This window comes from Haliotis rubra, unplaced genomic scaffold, assembly GCF_003918875.1.
Source record: "Haliotis rubra isolate DU_JTF1 unplaced genomic scaffold, ASM391887v1 Scf476, whole genome shotgun sequence".
In the NCBI taxonomy this organism is placed as follows: domain Eukaryota; kingdom Metazoa; phylum Mollusca; class Gastropoda; order Lepetellida; family Haliotidae; genus Haliotis; species Haliotis rubra.
In genome coordinates this window covers 330,893-355,231 of record NW_025767164.1, presented here as the reverse complement: position 1 = coordinate 355,231, position 24,339 = coordinate 330,893, and the positions used below count along the sequence as shown (strand labels likewise).

At 40.5% G+C, this 24,339-nt stretch overlaps 1 long non-coding RNA gene across 1 annotated transcript; it reads right to left on the bottom strand.

Annotated features, from left to right (window-relative positions):
• Positions 1–4,458: 4,458 nt before the first annotated feature.
• LOC124290829 lies at positions 4,459–11,396 on the bottom strand. The gene is made up of 2 exons (XR_006902044.1): positions 11,166–11,396; positions 4,459–4,749 (listed from the first exon to the last, which is right to left on the bottom strand). It is a non-coding gene; the product is annotated as an uncharacterized LOC124290829 (long non-coding RNA).
• Between the last annotated feature and the right edge of the window lie 12,943 nt (positions 11,397–24,339).

Here is a 24,339-nt window from a genome sequence, read left to right as displayed (position 1 = left end):
GTCCCAGATATGCTCCAAAGGGTTAAGATCGGGGCTCATTCAATCGTGCTTAACTAAGTTCTTCGCATAACACAATGAAAGACACTTTAAAAACAGAAATGCATGGGCGAACTTTGAACGATTTAACTTTGTTTAATTGAACTTTCATCAATTAAATGTCTATATTTTTTTATGAATTTGATTGATGCAGGGATTAAACTTTCCATGGTAGTAGGAACACGTTTAGATATAATGGCAATACAGATTGTCCTGTCACAAGATACGTACCTCCATCCAAGGAGGGGAGTGGGGTGGTGATTCTGTCAGTACAGGTGACCACTGTATGCTGTGAACAACGAATTCTGTCCTTTGGCAATCCTACCCGATCCTCCCGATCAGATGTGCCAAAGTCAGTGTCGTATGTTCTAGTTGACTACATGTACATTCTGCTTTTACCTTCTTTTCCATGACATTTCATGCAGTCTTGTTTTGTAAAGCAACAAAGCACTGGTATATATAATTTAATTTTACTCTGTGAATAGAATCAACACTCCCTCTCCCTCTCCGGTAACCGCCAAACCCTCCACCGAGAAGCTACCCGTGAAGATCCGGGTTAGAATATTGATATTCAGTGATTCATAAAAACATGCTCTGTCATCGTATCTCATGGTGACAATCACTGGATCGTCTGGTTCAGACTCGATTTGTTTACAAACAACATCATACAGCTGTAATACTGCTGAAACAAATATCTGCTCGTGATATGGTCTGAATTGTACAATCGACTCTTTTTTTGGCAGAGATTTCTTATGAATGTGGAAAGGGCTTTGTCGCTTCTATCTTTTAACAAACGTAAATCCAATATCACTGAACGGCAATTTAGATACCATTATTATTGAGGACATCCTGGTGCAGCGTTTGAACTATAAGATGACGTTTCACATAAAATAGATTACCCAAAGAGTTATTTAGTTACCGCCTAACAGAAAACACCAAGGAATTGTAAAAGTATACTCTTCTATACATAAGCATTAAAATACAGGCAGTCCCTCATCATCATACCCGTGAAGACCCGGGTTAGAACTGGTCTTAAGCAACTCATGCTTGTCGTAAGAGGTGACTTACGGGATCGGGTGGTCAGACTCGCTGACTTGTCACCGTATTCCAATTGCATAGATTGGTGCTCATGCTGTTGATCACTGGATTGTCTGGTCCAGACTCAATTGTTTACAGACCGTTGCCATATAGCTGGAATATCGATTTGTAAACCCACTCACTCAATCTTATACTTAGGCCGAGACTGTGTCTGAAGGAAAAATATAAAAAATAACAAAAATAATACAAAGAGACAAGCTGCTAGCTGTACTCCAGATTTTTTATATTACATAGCGTAGATGAATTCAGTAATCAACTGACTGATTGTTGCTTCGGATCATACATACGCAGACGATCTAACATACACACCAAAATCCATTGTTGCTTTCACGTGTCATTTTAACTTTTTTAAAGAAAAAACAAATGTGCAATGGCTTGCTACATATACTTAACAGAAGCGACAATACCCTTTCCACATCCACATTGCATCAGACATCATTGAGTCTACACTTAAACTTCTTAGAAGCTTTACTTAGGCCTTGAATATTGTTACCTTGATCAAGCAACTTCTGATCATGAATGGTTTGACGCTCTTTGAAATCCTGATAAAAAAGACCAAGCATTTGAAAGATTCTACTTCAAAACATCTCTTTACAAAGGTTCATAGCCGTAAAAAGCAAACAAACTTGTCAGGTTTTGTTTTGGCTTTGTCTTTTATTTATGACTGATATTTCAAATTTTTCCTTGACAGCATCCTTTTCTGTATTGTCCTTTATGTGCACTTGTTGGATTTCATAGTAGGATCTCGCCGCCAATAGCTGGGAAGGTGCTGATGCAGCCATAAAGCAGCATTCATTCATTTATTTATTGATTGATTCATTCATTGCCCGTGTCTTCTTTATAGATAACTTGGCTCTTCTGTTCTTTACAGTACAGAACCACCAACGAAAACAACACTCATTGTGATAATTGATATTTTGATTTTCCAGATAACTGTGAAATGCCATGTTTTCATCAATAACTTTGAAATGTTTCCCAAGAGGAACATCGGACAAATACATAGGTGCAATACTGCACATTACAATTTTGTCTTTTTTGAGCATTCAGAAATAAAAACACTCCTTTCAATTATAACTGTTGAATATAAACAGTTGGAGGAAGAGCGAGGGTTGTGGGCTCTGGTTGTCTAACATGAGTCTTATGGTGAGCGTGTCAATTCTCTTAAAGTTCATGTTTCGTCCAATCAAGAGCACCAAACGAATACAAAAGTACGGGCACAGCATAAATATGTGTGGCCTTGACTCCATTTCCCATACGATGATTCAAACCCGGGTTTGTCACTACGCTACCCGAATGTCCCTTTGATCTGTGTTAAGGGTGTCCCGGATGATAGTGTTCCCATTTGTTAAGCAAAAACCTTAAAAGCAAAGGACTGAAGGAATCGCCCTGAAAAATTCCCCTTTGCAGACCAAACGCAAAACATCCCCTGTATCCACGAGAGAATTGAAACAGTGAAGTAAGTGTGTTTGGATGCAATATGCTCCCAATACCGGTTTCGAATGCCACCAGACCCTGGTGTTGCATTGTATTATTTTTCAAGTACCTTATTTCAGGCAATCACGGGTAGACCAACACACAAATTGCAACATAATTATTTCTTTTAAACTGTATTGTTCTCACAATCCATGGTTCCTCGAAGTTGCAGCAGCTGCCAGTTACAGACCACAACCGTTTCCATCACCTTTCACAAGAATCCATGGAAAGACTTTCGATGCAATTGGTTGAATTTAGTGGGCTGTAAAATTGTTTTTCATCAGTTTCATTTTGTTTTATGGAAATATTTTTCTTGTTCTGCTTTCATTTCCCGTCTGCCCAGATCTTTAACTTTGGTTTCAAGGAATCGAGAATCCGATGAAGAATTTGTTGGGTTGTTTTTTTCGCGGTGGTGTATTTGCCTTTTGGTGTTTACCACATTGTTTTCTGATGTGGTTTTCTTACGTAATTTTAAGTGATGTTCTACTCAAGATATGTTTGTTTATAGTTAATTTAGTTTGGATTTATTTGAAATATTTTCTTTTTTATGGAAACTGCATATATAACATCAGTATAGACACAACGGTTAATGCCATGCAAAGAACAGTCCGCTGTAGGAGTTGCGGCAGTGATGCCATTTAACTATGTTTTTGATCCTATCTCACTTTTAATGGGTGGGCAACGTTTTCTCAATCTGGAAATCACGGGTATGATAACATAACTTGAACAAAACAATGGTTAATGCCAGAAGACAGGTCTGTATCGGAAATATACTCTTCGAGGCGAACATCAAGGGATTCCTTTTTGAGCTTTATATGAATTATTATTATCATTATTGTGTCATTTCGTTTCATGGTATATGTTATAATGTTTAATGTGACCCTTCTCAGCGATAACTCGACTTTCTATAGCTATGGCCGAATAAAGCAGCTTCCTTCTACACGGAAAACGCGTGTAGGTGTGCGTGCGCGCGTGTGTTGTGTTGTGTTGCGTGCGTGTGTGTGCGTGTGTGTGTGTGTGTGTGTGTGTGTGTGTGTGTGTGTGTGTGTGTGTGTGTGTGTGTGTGTGTGTGTGTGTGTGTTGTGTGTGTAATCATATCATTGAACAAAGGCAATAAAATATTTGAATGATTCCTCTACGTAAAACTGCATCACACACTGCCAATAGCTTATGCTTTCTTGACAATACGATAGACGCGTGGGCCAGTATCATCACTTCCTTTCATGGTTGATTGGTTGGTTTGCAATGGTCCATCTATATGGCGACAGTCTGTAAATAATCGAGTCTGGACCAAACAATCCAGTGATCGACAGCATAAGCATCGACTTATTCAATTGGGATACTATGACGTGTGTCAACCAAGTCAGAGAGCTTGACCACCCGATCCCGTTAGTCGCCTCTTACGACAAGCTTGGGTTGCTGAAGAACAATTCAAACCCGGATATTCACGGGTCGTTTTTCATGGACATACAATGAAGCAGTTGATCAACATACCATGTTGACTTTTTGCCAAATACTATCAACTCTCATGTCATATGTCGGGGCGGTAGGGTCGCCTAGTGGTTAAAGCGTCCGCTCGTCACGCCGAAAACCCGGGTTTGATCCCCATATGGGCACAATGTGTCAAGTTCATTTCTGGTGTCCCCGCCGTGATGTTGCTGGAATATTGCTGAAAGCGGCGTAAAACCCAACTGACTCACGTTGTATGTCACAGTTCAATATAGGAGACCCTGTGAAAGTCCGACCTTTCCATTCCAGACACCTACATTATGGCAAGAAGATGTGTTCGAGTGAGTGAGTGAGTGAGTGAGTGATCAAAATTTAAGTAATATATAGAACAAAGTGAACACAAATAGTAGAGGAGCTTGCTTCTTCGTTAAATTACATTAAATATGGTGGCGATAGTTTAAGTTTCAGTTGTACATGAGGTTCACGTGAATTCATGAAGTTAATTTTCAAACGTCTTGTACACGATGACTGAGTGTTCATTGTAAAACTGACTGCTCTACTTCACATGTCTGAGATTAAAACACAGCTAATGTTCTGCTTATTATTGCTCCGGCCTTTATTGCTTCACAGATAACCTTCCGAGTACATTATCTCCCAACGATTTCGTCTCCAGGATCTGATTCAGGACCTGCCCTGAAAATGAAAACAGATACCTTCAAATTCAATCCCTACGGAATAAATTTATTTGCTCAAATACCAAGTAACTCAAATCATATGAATATTGATATTATGATTTGGTAAAGGAAAACTAATTATTCTACTGAGGGACTTAGTTAAATTTGTTAAGACACAAACGCTTTTTCTAATGAAAACCTGATTTGGAAATTAACAGATGCTTATAACTAACCAGTTCAGATACAATTATATAGTGAGCGTTAACGGCTTTGTTCTTAATGGTCAGGCTTCACTAGGATCAAAGTGAGTTTAGTTTTCGCCGCGTTTAGCAATAGTCCAGCAATATCACTGCGGGGGACTAGGACCAAAGACATTATCCTTGCAAACCTGTCCTCAGCAACCCATGCTTGTCGTGAATTGACTAACGGGATCGGGTGGCCAGACTCGGTGACTTGGTTGACACATGTCACTGAATTGTATGGTCCACGCGCGATTATCTAAAGACTGTCGACATATGGTTTGACTATTGTTGAGTGTGACGTTTAACACTACACAAACAAACGAATCTTGCAAAGTTGATTAGAGTGAGTGAGTGAGTGAGTTTGGTTTTACGTCGCTTTTAGCAATATTCCAGCAACATCACGACGGGGGACACCAGAAAAGGGCTTCACACATTGTGCCCATGTGGGAAATCGAACCCGGGTCTTCGGCGTGACGAGCCAACGCTTTAACCATTAGGCTACCCCACCGCCCCAAAGCTGATTAAAGACAATGAGTAAATTAGAAGGCAAGTCGGCAGTATTTAAGCCATGTCATGACTATCGATGTTAAATATTTATAGAAACAATCTTAAATGACATAAAAACCTGTCAACAAAAGACAGTACAATAACTAGAATATCATAGAAGTACAGTTAACAATAGCAAGTAAGTGTATGCGACACATTATAAAAACTGGCCATAGCTTGTCAATAACTGAAGGTAAATCGCAATTCGTGAGACCATGGTCAAAACCTGCTTAGAGTTGGTCCTGTTTGAGAGACTTCCACAGATATATCTGTCTGCAACTCCAAATATGGGTCCGAACGTATTTAAAGAGGAGAAGAAATCACGGCTCGTCTCATAAAATAACATGGCGTAAACAACGCAATTTCATTTTTGATGAGATAATGCTACACCTTTCGCTACCATTCACTTGGATACCACATTTTCATCCCGCAGCTTCAGATCAGTCTTTCATGACTAATTCGTATCTAGTCTACCTGATTTGTGTTTTTACATCACATTTAAACAGGTCTTCGCCTGTACGATGTTCAAGTGACGTTTATTGCTTTGATCGATAGTTTCCTGCCGGGCTAAATTTCTAAGTAACATATGCTATATTTGGGATCACACTTTTTCAGTAGAGTACAAATTATTTACCTTTGTTGGGCTGAATCCGGCACCGAATGCCAGGACACAAAGTCAGCCGTCTAACCCACTCAGCCACCAAGCCTTCCCACAAGAAGTACAAGAATCTAGACTTTACTGTGGAAGTGTAATCCTAAATATAACATGTTACATTTTAACCACTTCATGAATTCCGCAGCTTACTCACAAGTATATTACTTACTATTAGTGCTTTAATATCATATATGTTGTAATGATGTCTTCTAAAGAAAAGGGGGCGGTGGGGTAGCCTAATAATTAAAGCGTTGGCTTGTCACGCCGAAGACCCGGGTTCGAATCCCCACATGGGTACAATGTGTGAGGCCCATTTCTGGTGTCCCCCCCGCCGTGATGTTGCTGGAATATTGCTAAAAGCGGCGTAAAACCAAACTCAGTCAGTCAGTCTAAAGAAAAGCAACAGTTGTTTTTCTTCTATAATGATAATTAGGCCAATGTCGGAGGTGTGCCTAAGTGCTTCGTTTCGCAACAAAAAAAGTTACATTTCATACCAGGACAACATGGCATGCTTACTCGTTTCACGAGAGTGTTTGACGTCAACACTGATTTTTCACAGGCCTATTCATATGATTTCCACCAACAATGTGTATACCCAATGGAATCTGAAAGATATGTAAGTGGATGGTACAACCACCGGATTAGGATGATCCCTTTGTGGAAGTCCTGATGTTGTCATGTGTCTTAAAGAACCACTAAACTTTGTTTTTTGTTACTCTTTTAACCATTACATATGAAAGATTTGTGGTTAGTCTTATGCGGAACACCAAATTTATTCTTTAAAAACTTGTGGTTAATTAATACCGAGCGATTAAAAGTGGCCAAAAAGTCGCCTGCTTCCCTCTCGCCCGCCAACGAAACCACAGACAGGTTACGTAACTCTGTCGCCAGAGCACTGCAGTGACGTCATATGAGGAACGATTTTCAGTTAGTTGTATAGAAAGTGTGTAGCACGCTCATCATTTTGATGATTTCTCGACATCAACGACGACATGCCGAATCGTTGCTTTGTCGTCAATTGCTCCTAGGGGTCGGGTGATGGTGTCACCATGCACAGATTTCCACAGGACCCCGCAGTTCGTGCTAAATGGGTTATGTTTGTGAGTGCGAAGCGAGCGTTGTGGAAGCCTGAAATGATATCTTACTTGTGTTCAGATCGCTTCACGGAAGTTAAAGAATCAAAACTACTTACTAGTTATAGTAAAATATAAATATGATTGATGACCATAAAGATTTTCCATAACACAACTTGTAACATAACGATTTCTTCCTCGGAAGTGAGGTTGTGGTCGAAGTAACAATAATATTGTAAGTAGTATTATATTGACACCCACCTCGCTGCCAGGAGAGAAATTGTTATGTTATACGCTATGTCATGCAAAATCCTATTGGCCATCAATAAAATACATATTTTACTACCAGTAGAAAGTAGTTTTGATTTTGTAACTCGGTGAAAACAAACCTAAATAGCATTTATCCACAGACTGGCGGATGTTCCCGACAGGGCGCCGCCATTTTTTGAAAATCGTAAAGTCGGTTAGAATTAATGAGATTATAGTTTGTTTTCATCAAGTTAGAAAATCAAAACTACTTTCTACTCGTAGTTAAATATGTATTGGAATCATAACCAAAAGGATTTTGGATGACACAATTTATAACATAACGATTTCTTCCACGGAAGCGAGGTGGGGGGTCGAAGTCACAATACTGCGCGATAAATTTCTTGCTACATTCACATGGTTAATGTCCACTCACCAGTATGTAGATACTAGTCAATGTGCGTCTTTATATTTGGTCTTATAATCCTAATTAGTTTATAATCATACTTTTATGCATTTTGAAACTAAATAAAAAGCTGACGATCTGCTGATACTTATAGTGAATTTATAACAGAACTGTAATATCTAGACATTTTATAGTTTGCCAATGTGAATCATAATTCGCACACACACCCTAGTGTACGTTGTCTGTCTCATTACACTTCACGGCGAAAACAATGATTCTGTTGAATGCTACGACAAATGAATAAAAAACAAAATGCAAATATTAAAATTAAAACAGATTAAAGTTATAGGAACAATATCAGGCCATTACCTTGTTGGAGGTATGTATCCATCAATATCCACAAAACTGTTCCAAATGATGTGTCTTTTAACAGTTTAATATACGAAAAAGTGATAAATCTTTTCAGGTATTGGTGTATAGTCTCATTGGTCACCCAAGATAGCACACCTGGCAACTAATCAATCAATGTATTGCCGGTTAATCCTTTGAAAGAAGGACGTTGTTTTTACGCAGACACCGACACGGCAGAGTGTATTCAGTATATATAGATTAGTAAATCTACATACATAAACACTACCTTTTGACAATTCCGCTGTGTAAGATAAAAGTAATTAATCAATCAGCGTGTTATCGGTTAATCCTTTGATCGATGTTTATAATGTTGAATATTTACTCCAGACACAAGAAATGCCAAATGGGAACCTTTGTCGGGTAATCTAAGTGTGTTACCACTAATTATACCTGTTATAAATTCATTAACTGACCATCAAGTGAATGATGACAAATAACATGTGTAGGTTTATACCACCTAACACGAGGTTACAAAAAGGGAGTATTAATTGCTGTATTGCATGTGAAAACTTATGGGCCGACACTGTTTTGAGAATACAAACAGATTTTTACATGACATGATTAAATATCGAGGTAAAAAAACACAGAAATGGGATCAATTTGGATCAGTCATTATACAAATAGGGTCTAACGACACCAATCAATTGTGACAGAAGCGTCTATGAAAACAAGTTGTAACTCCGAAACTAGGCAAAGCAGGAGACAAAATTAAATTCCAGTAGATTGTGAGAACATATAGCTTTCATTTTCCACAACAATTGTCACGATTTCAGGTTTATACAAGCCTGTAAACAAGATAATTTACCCCCTAAAATGTAGATGAATTCTGCATCGGCCCTCAAAGTTATTCCTCATATGACGTCACAGAGTCGCGCCGCTCTGATTGGTTGAAATTTCGTTCGCGGGTGAGAATTGTGCACTGTTGTCAAAAAGGTCGATTTAAGTCAATTAAAGGTCGAAATGAGTAGTTTTAATGACGGGGTTTCATTTATAACGATGCCAGTTAGTGATTTATGTATTTTTACCCCCTAGGGTTTATGTGACCTTTAAGGGTTTACTCCCATAAGAACTACATCCCATTTGAACTACATCCCAAAATAACAACAGGGATTAATCAGAAATTTAATTATCTGAGTAGAGGCACCCCCATGGCATGTAATGAGCACAGCCCATCAGCTCTCCCAGAAGAACTACATGCTTAAAATCCTATTGACCAGTAATTATGTTGTTGTAAAGGTAATCTAATAACCAGCAAGTAAAGGACAAGAGAGCAGGGTATGTTGTAGTTAGTGAATGTTCTTGTATTCATATGATAGAAGAACAAAAACAAGCCAAGCTTAGTATATTGAAGCTGGTCTAAACTAGTTCTGCATGGATCAGATTGAACACTGAGGATGAAAGTGACACTAAATTATCACACTTAATATATGTTACAGTAAATGTGTCAAATCAGGAAATGTGTAAATTTCCTGGAATATTTAGGAAATGTGTACATTTCCTGTTTCACTCAGTAATGTACACATTTCTTAAATATTCCAGGAAACGTACACATTTCCTGATTTGAGGGCCTGATTTATTTACACATTTCCTGATATAAAGATTTTGCGTTCTGTAGAACGTCTTAACTGTGACATCAAGGATATGTTAGTTGCTTGGTTAGCGGACAATGACACAACTGACTGGCCGAGTAGACTATGATTTGTGCAGTTCCAGAAAAACAGCAGCCATCACTCTGGAACCAAGCAGCCACCCTTCAGAGCCTTGTTCAGAGTTCGTGTAAATTGATGATTTTGTTTGTCCTTTAAATCGAAGCTGTATTATTTGAGACAGCAAAAAAATCATATCAGGAAATGTGTAAAAAAATCAGGCCCTCAAATCAGGAAATGTGTAAATTGCCTGGAATATTTAGGAAATGTGTACATTTACTGGGTGAATCAGGAAATGTACACATTTCCTGAATATTCCAGGAAATTTACACATTTCCTGATTTGACACATTTACTGTAACATATACTAGTATAAGCCTATCTATATATGAACTATCTATACATCTATATATAAAACTCCAGACTCCATCTGCACAAGATCTCTCGCCAGTCAACGGTTCTTCATGTGTACAATGAAAAGTGTCGTCATAGGCGACGCATAACGGTAGTAGCTATGTCGTCATCATGCATATGACGTTACAGTTAGTGACAATAGGTAATATGTAATAGATACATCTTCTTAGGTAGTTGAAAATGCTGTTCATAAAGCAGTAAAAGTCCCAAGAGAGACACTTATGAAAACAAAAGAAACAAATACAGAGATGGACATTCTTCCATTTGTTTGTACCTACAATCCTAATAACTGTACAATTATGCCCATTATAAAAGCAAATCTTCCAATTTTGTATAAAAGTGATACTATGAAAAAAAGGTTTATCAGTCAGTGTAACAAAATGTCAAACAATGGATTTTACCATTGGGGAATCGAACCTGGCTCTCCAGCGTGACCAGCGAACGCTTTAACCACTAGACTACCCCATCGCTCCACCAAAGGAGACTGAGTGAATATGATTTTACACGCTTTTAGCAATATTCCAGCAGTATTACGGCGCGGGACACCAGAAATGGGCTTCACACATTGTACCCATGTGGGGAATCGAACCCGGGTCATCAGCGCACATCGACGCTTTAACCATTAGGCTACCCCACCGCTTCAGTACCAACAGAACTGCAACAGAATATTTACATTGGATGCAAATTACATTTGTCATTTGAGATCAGGTTAACGTACATTTGGACAGACACAATGTTGTATCCCAGTCACTCGACAATATCGAGCTTTCTTCAGTGAAGTAATACGGAATACATACCTAGTAACGGAAGTAACGCTGCCAGTAAGGATTGCGTGGGCGGGGTCGGTACTGCCTTCTCGGGATAGGGTAGTCATACCCATATCGATGCTCATCGTCTTCACTGTATCCGTCACCGTAGGATTGGTCCTGTTGATACATGGGGTACATCGCTTGGGCAACAGCCAGCATCAGTACTATCATCACAACAGCCGATAGGTTCCTCATGCTGGTGCTCGGAGACTATCGAAGACCAGTCTGTATGAAAGGCGTTACTCGTTATCATTACCAAACTGGTAAATTGTATTTTAAGCACAGTGACATACAGTGAAACCTGTCTAAAACGGCACCCCATGGGACCGAGATAAAATGCGGGTTTAGACAGGGTGCCGGATTAGGCAGTGACGATCATTTTCCAACTCGCCAATCTCTTTATCTCTATGTCTTTGATCTTTTGTAACTGTGCAACAAATTAAAACAATTTTGATGTCAGATAATTATTTCTTAATCAGCACTAGATAATGTTCAAATACTTGATTTTCAGTTTATCTGGGAAAAGGTTTCAACGAAATCTGTGTTTCCTAGCAACTGTTCCGTAAATAAATGTCCTGTGATGAACACAAAACATGTCAGCAGATTTTACAGATTCTTCTGAATTGTCATTGGCATATTTAACTTAATGCACCCGCCATTACTGTTTCATTTCGTTTGATGTTAAAAGTTACTTACAGTCCGTTTGATTTCATTTGAGACCGATGAATTGCTAACTAACACAAACTCTAACAATGACAACAAAACCGATTTGACTTAATGCACTCGTCATTATTGTTTCATTTCGTTTGAGGTTGAAAGTTACTTACATCACAATTGTCGTGAACCCTCCAATAGCTTTTGCAGAGTAAAGCAGATTCGTTCTACACGAAAGTGTGTGTGTGTGTGTGTGTGTGTGTGTGTGTGTGCGTGTGAGCGTACGTTTGTGTGTCCACGTGAGAGAGAGATCACCTCCTTCTAGGGTCAGAGTGAGTGCGTTTTCTTTTACGCCGCTTTTAGCAATATTCCAGCATGTCAAGGCAGGGGACACCAGACGTGGACTTAACACATTGCACCCATGTGGGTAATCGTACCCAGCGGGACAAGCAAACGCTTTAAACACTAGGCTACCCCTCCGCCCTTTCGGTTCAGAAACCAAGCACACTTTTCTGGTGACATATGCAAACCTTTCTGGATCAAACCTTGTATCCAGTAAACAAGAATGTTGTTGGCAGGCTGTTGAGAGTGGGTACCGAGAAAACGACCCATGTTCGTCACACATTCGTGTTCAATACACGTGCACATTACATATTCCCAGCACAGGAATGCCTCAAAAGAATGGATGCTCATATTAGGTTTTAACTTTCAGATAATAATTGGCTAGATGACGTCCTAGAATACTAATGGCGACGGGGTAACCTAGTGGTTAAAGCGTTGGCTCGTCACGCCGAAGACCAGGGTTCGATTCCCCAGATGGGTACAATGTGTTAAGCTCATTTCTGGTGTCCCCCGCCGTGATATTGCTGGAATATTGCTAAAAGCGGCGTAAAACTAAACTCACTCACTCACTCCTGGAATACTAAGGAAGGTAACGATGTATGAAAGAACAAATTTCTTTAATGCAGTAGGATCGGCCTTTCTGTGGAGGTTCTAACACCGTTGCTTGGTGAGCTCACACCTTCGACCTTTCGCTCTTAGGCACGATGCCCTAATTTAAATGTGACAGATGTCATAACAAAATACTACAAATGTATGTAGTTCATTAGCTGTTGCATGATACTGTAACCTTCACCAACATGCAAGTGGAATTTTTTGAAAGTCGATAAATACATTTACATGAAAGAACATGAAAAGTTACTTACAAGTTTCGGGCCAAGACTATGTTATGGAGACTTGCAAACACTACTTTCCTTTTATAGATCAAGATATCTCTGATTTCTTAAAAACATGGATTATTAACATTCTGTTTTTACACAGCTTAAAAGCATATAGTCATTCGCAAGTGAGGCCTGATAAAAAAAATAGAATGTAATTTTGTAATGATGTATTGGATATTTAAAAAGCACATAAGTGTGAAAAAAAAGGTTCGAAAAACGTTTACAAATGCACGTTCGATGATATTAATGGTGATTGAGCATAATCCTGTGTTTTTCTATTTTAAAATAAAAATTCAAATTCTGTGGAAAAATATTTGCAACACATCAAAACATTTTAACTATTGCCTCGCGGCAGGATTGCTTCTGTATTTTCATATTTTTCGACAGTTCGGAATACAGATTGAGACATCATCTTCATAAACAGGACTAGGAACGACAATGTCCATGTCAACGTGGATATGTATTGTGTTTACAGCATATCGTGTTGATTCCAAACTAGGTCGTGGTGCATACATGTGAGTGAGTGAGTTTAGTTTTACGCCGCAATATTACAGCTATATGGCGGCGGTCTGTAAATAATTGAGTCTGGAACAAACAATCCAGTGATCAAAAGCATGAGCATCTATCTACGCAATTGGGATACGATGACGCGTGTCAACCAAATCAGTGAGTCTGACCACCCGATCCCGTGTGTCGCCTCTTACGACAAGCATGTGTTGCTGAAGATCAATTCTAACCCGGATCTTCACAGGTCAGCCGAACACCTTTCATGTCCTGTCACCAAATACTATCAAGTATCATGCTATATTCCAACGCGGATCTCCGCGGGTAACGCATCAAAGAGGTATGGGGTACACGGAAATAATTGGTATATATAGTCTCATTTAGAAGCGACCACATGTAACATATGTTAAATTTGTGATAACACTTTTTCAATAAAGTACAGATTCTAGTGCATTTGGGGGATTGAATCTCATCTGGGATTCGAATGCCCACTCAAATATCAGTCATATATTCGTTATGTTAGCCATCTAATCCTATCAGACATCGGGGCTCCGACTAAAAATAGAAGTCTAACAGCTGGTAATCTAGGGGCGGTGGGGTAGCCTAGTGGTTAAAACGTTCGCTCGTCACGCCGAAGACCCGGGTTCGATTCTCCACATGGGTACAATGTGTGAAGCCCATTTCTGGTGTCCCCCGCCGTGATATTGCTGGAATATTGCTGAAAGCGGCGTAAAACCAAACTCACTCACTCACTCACTCACTCACGCTGGTAATCTGGACCACGTACAGCTAACACACAACGTTTTCACAACGTTCTTGGAAGGGTGTAGATTGACAACGTCGTTACACAACGTTGTCAGAACGTTAATATTACGTCATTTTATTGCGTTATTTCACAACGTTACAGCATATACATATATACGCTGTCAAATCGTTGTGTACCGACTATCACAAAACAGTAGTGTATTATTAACCTATTTTATTACACGATTTTCATCCCAGAAACATACTGAAGTCACAGTAACGTAATTTCCATCCTTACTGACAACATTAATATCCTGTCAGTGTGCAACGTCACAACGTTGTGACAACGTAAATGGGAGTCCACAGAATAACGTTCTGACAACGTAAATGGCAGTCCACAGAATAACGTTGTGACAACGTAAATGGCAGTCCACAGAATAACGGTGTGACAACGTAAATGGGAGTCCACAGAATAACGTTGTGACAACGTAAATGGGAGTCCACAGAATAACGCTGTGACAACGTGAAATTGGTAGCTGGGATTGTGTACCCCGTCAGAGTCTGGTAGTCCAGACCACATACTAATAAGTATATGCTAATAATACTAATGGGGCGGTGGGGTAGCCTAATGGTTAAAGCGTTGGCTCGTCACGCCGAAGACCCGAGTTCGAATCCCCACATGGGCACAATATGTGAAGCCCATTTCTGGTGTCCCCCGCCGTGATGTTGCTGGAATATTGCTAAAAGCGGCGTAAAACCAAACTCAGTCAGTCAGTAATAATACTAATATCAACAATCATTATTTCAGAGCTGTGTGTCAGCCAGATAGATGGCTTAGTTGTCATGGTGACCATACTTCCTAGCATTGATGATGTTTCTGTATATTCCACTCAGAAAGGATGTAAATTGTAACCAAATTTCAATTTCAGTTTCCTTTGTTTACTCTGGGTAAATTATGTTACAGTTACCATTCTGATATGAGTAAGAATATGAACTGTTTTCGTGCGTTTATTGTAAAAGATGATCGGTGCTTGATTAATGCTCATGTGTGTAGCCTCAATGAAGGATGGTATAATAAGAGCATATGTGTACCGCGCATATATCCATGCCTATGATTGCTTAAAGCGCACAATCAGAATGTGATTATTATTACCCCGGGTAACCCAAACTGCCAGTGAAGCGCTAGAAGCTTAATAGTCACATGACTTATCCCTCCGGGTACCCATTTCTGCTGGGTGAACAGAAAATATTTTGAACAAGCTCACTTGCCTGAGATTAGACCACATGTATGACAGCTGCTTAGCTGTGGGGCAAGACTGAAGGAACTGAAACCGGAAGTGAGACATCACAGCTGATAGTATACCCCGTATAAGTCTCTCAATGGCGATTTGACCGAGTCTGTCCTGATAAGGTTTCAGCACCTACTTATGGCGGCCTATGACGTTTCCGCACACATATCTCTTTACTGTCCCAGACCCTGTGGATGACCACAAATCTCAATTTCAGTTTTCTTTGTTTCATCAGAGTAAATTATTTTCCTTGAGAGGCATTATAGAAGTTGTGATGAAGAGAAACTAAGTGCTATGGATAGTCAACTTCTTTATTGCACTTCTTGCAATAAAAAAAGTTGACTATCCATAGAACTTGGATTTCCTACAATGTAACTTATGTTGCAGTTACCATTATGTAAATGTTATGCTGCTGGAGGTGAGTGTTGGCGATCCATGGGGAGCACTTACGTTGTCATCCTCAAGGACACATCGTCGACCTACAAGCCTTGCAAACGGGAAAAGGAAAGGTGTTGTAGAGGGAACCTTCACTGCACAATAATAAGTGAGATTTGCTCAATCAGAGTGAAACCAGCCCAAACCGTTACCCAGCCACCCAATAAATTTTGTCTTGAAGTCTGTGGTTGACAGTCGTTTGATTTCCATTTCAGGTCAGTCAAAGAAGTGAAAATTGACTCGGAACCCATCGCAGACTGCGAAACATTGAAGGTATTGGCCGCTGCACGATGACTTGTGCCAGTTTCCGGCATGACTTAGATGCCGCCTCATGCACAAATCGTGAATGTACTTCAAGTGAATCACAACTGCATGGTAAGACGAATCATAAGGACTGACATAAATAATGGTTATCAGAGATTAATCGACCTCCAAAGAGGAAATTCAGGAGTGACACCCCACGCACGATCAGGGGTCTACTGTGTAATAGGCGCGCAATCCATAGGATTGTGTTTTGGTGTTCAGCTGACCTGTGAAGGTCCGGGTTAGAATTGGTCTTCATCAACCCATGCTTGTCGTAAGAGGCGACTAACGGGATCGGGTGGTCAGGCTCGCTGACTTGGTTGCCACATGTCATCGTATCCCAGTTGCGTAGGTCGATGTTCATTCTGTTGATCACTGGATTGTCTGGTCCAGGTTCGATTACTTACAGACTGCCGCCATATACTGGAATATTGCCCGTTCGACGATATTTGTGGCACAGGTTTGGGCGTCACTTAAAGTGTTATGACAAGTATATTGCCAAGACTAGTTTCCAATCACAAACACTCACACACGAGTGCGGCGTTAAACAAAAATCAAGCAATCAGTGGTGTTCAACTTTACGGGTATAATATTTTTTACATAGAATGTTTGTTGTCATCACTAATCTTTGTACCAGGTATACATTGGTTCTAACTACAGTTTGACCCCTCACGTTCGACGATATTTGTGGCACAGGTTTGGACGTCACTTAAAGTGTCATGACAAGTATATTGCCAAGACCAGTTTCCAATCACAAGCACTCACACACAAAAGGGCTCTTGAAATACGGGGCGGTGGGGTAGCCTAGTGGTTAAAGCGTTCGCTCGTCACGCCGATGACCCGGGTTCGAATCCCCACATGGGTACAATGTGTGAAGCCCATTTCCGGTGCCGCCCGCCGTGATATTGCTGGAATATTGCTAAAAGCGGCGTAAAACCATACTCAATCACTCACTCTTAAGATACTAGATCGCCTCCGTGGTGTAGTGGTTAGAGCGTCTGTTCGGAGAGCGGAAGGTAGCGGGTTCGATTCCCGGCCGCGTCATACCAAAAGTCGTTAACATATGGTACTTGTTGCGCTCGGCATTAATGGGTGCATCAAGGACTGGTCGGCTCGGAGTCAGTATAATGTGTCTGAGAGAGGTACTCATACTTAACTGCGGCATGGTATCTCAGTGAGCTAGCACTATAAAACCAGCTTAAGTCTGGGCTAGTACAAGCAGCACACGCATGCACATCGTCATATGAGCGAAATATTCTCAAGTACGACGTTAAACCCCATTTCACCTCACCTCGTCTTGAGATACTAAATACAAGATAAAAAAGGGAAAATGTAAGTTTTGTTTAGTTACTTTCTTGTTTTGTATTTCAGTTTATAAATATCGGTTTTGGGATAAAACGTGTTTGTTCATGTGGTGCATGTCGTTTGAGTTTCAGGGAAATCGTTTCACTGAAGGTCGTATTTTACGCCTTTAAGCTTTCGGAATTTGTTTCGTCAGATAATCAAGACCTCCAAGCTCTCCAAATCTCTTGCCCCAAAGTTTCCAGCTGTTTGACGTTAGTTCATAACCACACGGTCAAGTGACTAATATTTTTAACAACGATAAAGATGACTTTGTGCAATGGCAGCGTCTCCTCCAAGGTGCCGAACACGAGTATCATTAAGCTGCATTTTAGTTAGGGCAGCATTTTTATTGTTTGTGTTTCTCATCGCCCGACCGACCCTTCTAATTGTATTGCAGGCCCCACCAAAAAACTTTTTTTTTCATTCCAACACCGAACCTAAAACCGCCTATCAGTCGCTGCCACAAGTCTAAAGAACGCGAGAAATTGTAATCGAGAACATTATTCAGATAATTAGGGCTCCTTGCCATTAGGCAGGAGACCTATTGTAATCGTTCGTGTTTTTATGTTTTACAGATTAAAAATTGTATGCAGCAGAGAGGGTTCGGGTGATCCTGGCACAGTCAGGCTGGTAAGGCTCATCATCAGCTCAGGGCCCTTGCTCCCTCTACACACAGCCCAGACAGCGAATGGGACTTCTCCCAGGAAACGCTGCCTAGTCGAACCCACCAAGAACTTTCCGGAGAATATGAAGGCTCCCCAACACTGCAGCCTTCTGCATTACCCAGAGTGTCAGAAGGGCTGTACTCCCGGTGGAGAACTCCAGGCACTCTCCTGATCTGCGCTAAGAGATCAGGAGGTACCAAACCAAGGGCACCGAGAACAATGGGGGTTTCCGACGACAGTGTGTACTTGGGATGCAAGCGAGACATTTCAAAGGCGAGGTCCGCATATTTATCATGTCTTTTCCTTAATCTGCCAATCACATTGGTGTCAAAGGAAGGAAGAAAATTCAATGATATAAATAAATTCATTGGCTTTATCAAAAGGACAAGATCAGGGTTTGTTAGCTGGAATCTTCTGAGGCCGTATATTGGCCTATTCCACAGAAGTTTGAAAGCATCATTTTCCATGACGCCCTGGACATGTTCAGGGTCGTACCATGGATGGACCTCGGAGTCAAAGCCACAGGCATGTCGGAGACGGTATATTATTATTATTATTATTATTATTATTATTTATTCTTCCGCCGTATTTTGTACCAGAGCTACAGAGAGCACCGCTGGACAGAATGCCTTGACAAAAATCACCCAGATGCCCACCGAGGGATAGATATCGCGCTTTAAAATCTCTAGGCTGTAGGCCCATTAGCAAGGGCAGATAATTCAAAAATTAATTCAAAATTTTCACTTCAAATGCAAATATCTCCAAACTAATGCTCCAATGTGCCAAAGTTCTTGAGCAGATGCGCAATCACAAACACTCACACACAAAAGGGCTCTTGAAATACGGGGCGGTGGGTAGCCCTAGTGGTTAAAGCGTTGGCTCGTCACGCCGATGACCCGGGTTCGAATCCCCACATGGGAACAATGTGTGAAGCCCATTTCCGGTGTCGCCCACCGTGATATTGCTGGAATATTGCTAAAAGCGGCGTAAAACCATACTCACTCACTCACTCTTGAGATACTAGATCGACTCCGTGGTGTAGTGATTAGAGCGTCCGTTCCGAGAGCGGAAGGTAGCGGGTTCGATTCCCAGCCGCGTCATACCAAAAGTCGTTAACATATGATACTTGTTGGTCCCTGCCTGGCGCTCGGCATTAATGGGTACATCAAGGACTGGTCGGCTCGGAGTCAGTATAATGTGTCTGAGAGAGGTACTCATACTTAACTGCGGCATGGTATCTCAGTGAGCTAGCACTATAAAACCAGCTTAAGTCTGGGCTAGTACAAGCAGCACACGCATGCACATCGTCATATGAGCGAAATATTCTCAAGTACGACGTTAAACCCCATTTCACCTCACCTCGTCTTGAGATACTAAATACAAGATAAAAAAGGGAAAATGTAAGTTTTGTTTAGTTACTTTCTTGTTTTGTATTTCAGTTTATAAATATCGGTTTTGGGATAAAACGTGTTTGTTCATGTGGTGCAGGTCGTTTGAGTTTCAGGGAAATCGTTTCACTGAAGGTCGTATTTTACGCCTTTAAGCTTTCGGAATTTGTTTCGTCAGATAATCAAGACCTCCAAGCTCTCCAAATCTCTTGCCCCAAAGTTTCCAGCTGTTTGACGTTAGTTCATAACCACACGGTCAAGTGACTAATATTTTTAACAACGATAAAGATGACTTTGTGCAATGGCAGCGTCTCCTCCAAGGTTAAGCTGCATTTTAGTTAGGGCAGCATTTTTATTGTTTGTGTTTCTCATCGCCCGACCGACCCTTCTAATTGTATTGCAGGCCCCACCAAAAAACCTTTTTTTTCATTCCAACACCGAACCTAAACCGCCTATCAGTCGCTGCCACAAGTCTAAAGAACGCGAGAAATTGTAATCGAGAACATTACGTGTTTTATTATTATTATTATTATTATTATTATTATTATTTATTCTTCCGCCGTATTTTTGTACCAGAGCTACAGAGAGCACCGCTGGACAGAATGCCTTGACAAAAATCACCCAGATGCCCACCGAGGGATAGATATCGCGCTTTAAAATCTCTAGGCTGTAGGCCCAATAGCAAAGGGCAGATAATTCAAAATTAATTCAAAAATTTCAATTTCAAATGCAAATATCTCCAAAACTAATGCTCCAATGTGTGCCAAAGTTCTTGAGCAGATGCGCAATCAAAATGCCTACAATTTCGCCTGGACGGCTCAAGTCGCTAAAATGCACCGTTTGGCCGCTATTTTGGATTGTAGTTTTGGGTGATGTTTTTCAGCAAAATGCTGACTACTTTCCTCCCAAAATGTGCTGCACTGAAACTTCAAGAGCTACAGCTTTCAAACTTTGCATACTTTGTGTCTATGCACCTTACTACACAGTAGCATCGTCAAATGTGGCTATGTGTATTTGATGGCCGCCATGTTGGACGCTACTTCTGGGCAAAAGTTGTCTTCAAAAACTTTCACGGGCTTCTTTGCCATTTTGTGCCAAACCAAACTTAGCACATACAACACTTTAAACGCTTGTTCTGAAGTGGCCTTTGGTTGTGGAACATTTTCTGTTCTTGGTCCTATGTCAAAAGTCACTGCAAGCGCTACGGCGTTCAACATTATCCGTGTGAATACAACGTATGGGAGCTAAAAGGAAAAAAATACTATTTGAGACGAGCCCCAAATGAAAGAAAAAGAGTGCCAAACAAACTCACCCACAACTCCAGGCACACCACGCCAAACATTACGCAAAAAGGCTTCCAACAACGTACCAGTGATCATAAATAATACTTACAGTGAAAACCCCAAAGTTTGGACAGATTTTACAAAATAGGGACTTCTTTATATCACCGACGGCCCAGGGATACATTGCCGAATGTGTCATGAGTTCCATCGACATTTACAGCACGGCAGATTACCCGTGCAAAGCATGCGACAGTCTGAAGGAAAGCGCAAGGACGATATCTCCTATAAAGCGACTACCACCGCAAAGCGTGGTCCACGTGCAGATATGGGAGCCGATGTCAATTTCAATTGACAGTGACGAGAGAAGTGTGTATGGTTGCGAAAGCTATGTAAGAATGCAAATACCGCTTCACGGCAATGACGATTTATCTCCTTTAGACATTGAAAACCTTATAAAATCCGTACAGAATTATATAACTGAAACTAACCGCTTTACGGAATTCAAGTAACAACATATAAACATAAAACGCACTTGGTATCTTGTTCTTTATTTTCTTTTCTTTATTTTTATTTTATTTTGATTCATTCATTAATGTCCTAATGTCTGCTCCATAGAATTAAGTCAAGATAATAACGAATTATATGCGGAGAAGCATTGACATAGGTCATATGGTCTATTTGCTAATCCTATTTCCATTTTCTTATGTTGTGGGTTCTTCTGTTTTGATATTCATGATACCTAAGTGATATTATTTAATCTACGAAAATAGGTTTTGTGATGAGTTTATCGAAACTTAATGACCTCCCAGTACTTCCAGTCGAAGAGCATTCGACTAGCAGTGATAAGATTCATATTAACTAATACTATTACTACTTTCCTCCGATATGTGAGAGATTCCAAAGGCTTCATAGAAGTAACCCCAATGAGCCCTACATCGCTGCTCGCAGCTATATTTTTGTCTTTATTTTTTTTTTCGACCGACCGACCCGTGTTCAGAATTTAGTGGCTACGTGATGCCCTTAATCACAGAATCTTGCGGACTTATCTATGAGAGACCATTCCAATGACACATCTCCAAACGAAAGCTATTCATGTAACTGGCATGGGTATGCCAACGTACAGAGACAATTAACGACAAGATAAGTGCTATATTAATTTATTGTTCATCTGATAATCCTCAGAGTGCATAGTGCCTTCAAGCAAAGGTTAAAGGGCCCTGCAAAATAAGAAATGACATACTTTGAATCAAACATTTAATAATAATGTGTCCATTTATATACCACCAAACTCCACACAAGGTATGTTCATAGCGCAAACAATGAATAGCACAGCACATTATTACTCAGATAACCTAAGCTAACTGTTAGGCGCTAGAAGGTTATAGTTATATGACCTATACCACCGGGTACCCATTTTCTGCTTGGCGAACAGAGACAATTTTGAACAAACTCACTTGCCTAAGGCGAGACCACATGTATCACATGTGCTTCGTTGTGGGGAAGGACTGAAGTCCTAGAAACTCTCAGGAGTCAAGGTGCCAAACATCTCACCCAAGAACTCTCCGCGCCCAACGTTGCTTAACTTCACCTGATTTGTGACCCGAGCTCTGTGCACACAACCACACACCACCACATGCCCCGGATAGAGTTATCAGCCCTTACGCCAAAACCAAGGCGAGGTAACAACAAGATAACGTGAGTGAGTTGGTTAAAAGTTAAAGTCACATCAGCCATATGTCAGCTATATCGTGATTTGAGAGATGTAGATCAATAAAAACAAACTAAATACCTGTCGCCAAGTGACAGTAGTATAACTTGACTATCACAAATGTAAACTGAAAACTAGCATGTTATCACCAAACGCTAATTGCATACCCATCAATACAAGCTATGAAAATGGGCTATCAGATGCTACGTTCTGTTCTCAAAAACCACGCTGACCGTCCCTGGAAGATAGAGGATTTTTCATTAATTCATTTCCCGGAATAAACATCTAAAGTCTTTGGTGATACTGTATATGATACATACCTATTACCAATAGGGTTTTTGTGGTGGGTACGTCTGGTACTTCGGGTAAGTCGGGTACTTCGGGTAAGTTGGGTAGTCGTGATACGGTAAGTATTTCTTGGAGGGTTGATCATATGTCTCATATCCACGGAAGGGGTACTTAGGTTGTGGTTTGACGGGTGCGTCATATGGCTGATAACCACTATAGCCATGGTGGTAGGAGGCCTGCGCAACAGCCAAGACCAATGCGACCAGAACTACAGCAAACAGGTTTTTCATCTCGATATTCACTGAAAGAAACGAAAAAATAGTCATTGGCAAAGTAAAGCATTTAAAGACAAAATTGAATATTTTAGTTTGGCAGGAAAGGGATAAAAAAAACTTACCCGTGCATTTATTCAGAAATGCGTTTTTCTTTCCGATTTCAAATGTTTGTTTATATGTAAAAAAACAAGGAAAGTAGTTTCTTGTCCTTCACACCTCTAACAAGGCATCTCAATATCTTTGTCACAGTTTGATTTAAGGAACACCATCAGTTTCCAATTATTCTTACAAAATACGTTTCGGCATGTTTCTCTCAATGATAATCTTCGAGACATTCCACAGTGACAAGCATAGACATGCCCTCAGCAAAGTTTAGGGTGAGTTAAACGCCGCACACAGCAATATTCCAGCTATATGGTGGTGGTCTGTAAATAATCGAGTCTGGTCCAGACAATCCAGTGATCAATAGCATGAGCATTGATCTGCGAAACTAGGATAAGGTGATATGTGTCAACCAAGTCAGCGAGTCTGACCACCCGATCCCGTTAGTCGCCTCTTAGGACAAGCATGGGTTGCTTAAGATCAGTTCTTATCTGATCTTCACGGGTACAAATTTAAGATATCACGAAATTGCAGCATGTGACAATGCGTAATTATTGCAAGAAAACATTATCGCAGACCTTAGAAGCTTCCATTTTGATGAATTCACGGTATTGTCATGGGCACTAGAACAACAACACTGACGCAGATATGCGCAGGGTGTAGGGAACGTTGGTCATCCATTGACTATTCAAATGACGGTGAAGCGTTACGCACGAGTGAGTGAGTTGGGCTTTAAGCCGCTTTTAGCAATATTCAGGCAATATTACGCAGGGGGACACCAGAAATGGCTTAACACAATGTGCCCATGTGGGGAATCGAACCCGGATCTTCAGCGCCTTAACCACTAGGCTACCCCCATTACGCACCATCTAGCTATCTGGCATCAGGTTGTATGGTTATGATGATCACGAATGAGTGAGTTTAGTTTTACGCCGCACTCAGCAATATTCCAGCTATATG